General features: G+C 32.6%; 1 pseudogene; it reads right to left on the bottom strand.

The window, feature by feature from the left end:
- LOC116673702 (gastrula zinc finger protein XlCGF8.2DB-like) overlaps nt 1-301 on the bottom strand; it is a 325,201-nt pseudogene that overhangs the window by 69,207 nt on the left and 255,693 nt on the right.

The raw sequence follows: 301 nt of genomic DNA, 5'->3' as shown, positions 1-301 counted from the left end.
TTGTGATAAACTGAAGTATGATGTCATAAGAGTGTCAAAAAAAAGAAAAAACTTGTAAAATAAGAAGAAACTAAATGTCAAAGTTCAACTCAGTTCAGTTTATTTAAGAAGAAGACAGATCAAATTAATAAAACAAATGATTATACATGGGTTAAAAATCCCAGAATTAGCCAAAAGCTCACAAACCTCCCCCTGAATCCAATCAGCTGTTCTCATGGCAGAGGGAACACAGTAGAAGGAAAAATGGATTAAATAAAATGTCAGCAAATTTTGGACGCTAACTTGATGCCATCTGTGAAAA

This window comes from Etheostoma spectabile, chromosome 24 (genome assembly GCF_008692095.1).
Source record: "Etheostoma spectabile isolate EspeVRDwgs_2016 chromosome 24, UIUC_Espe_1.0, whole genome shotgun sequence".
NCBI lineage: Eukaryota > Metazoa > Chordata > Actinopteri > Perciformes > Percidae > Etheostoma > Etheostoma spectabile.
This window is presented reverse-complemented; position numbering and strand designations above follow the sequence as displayed.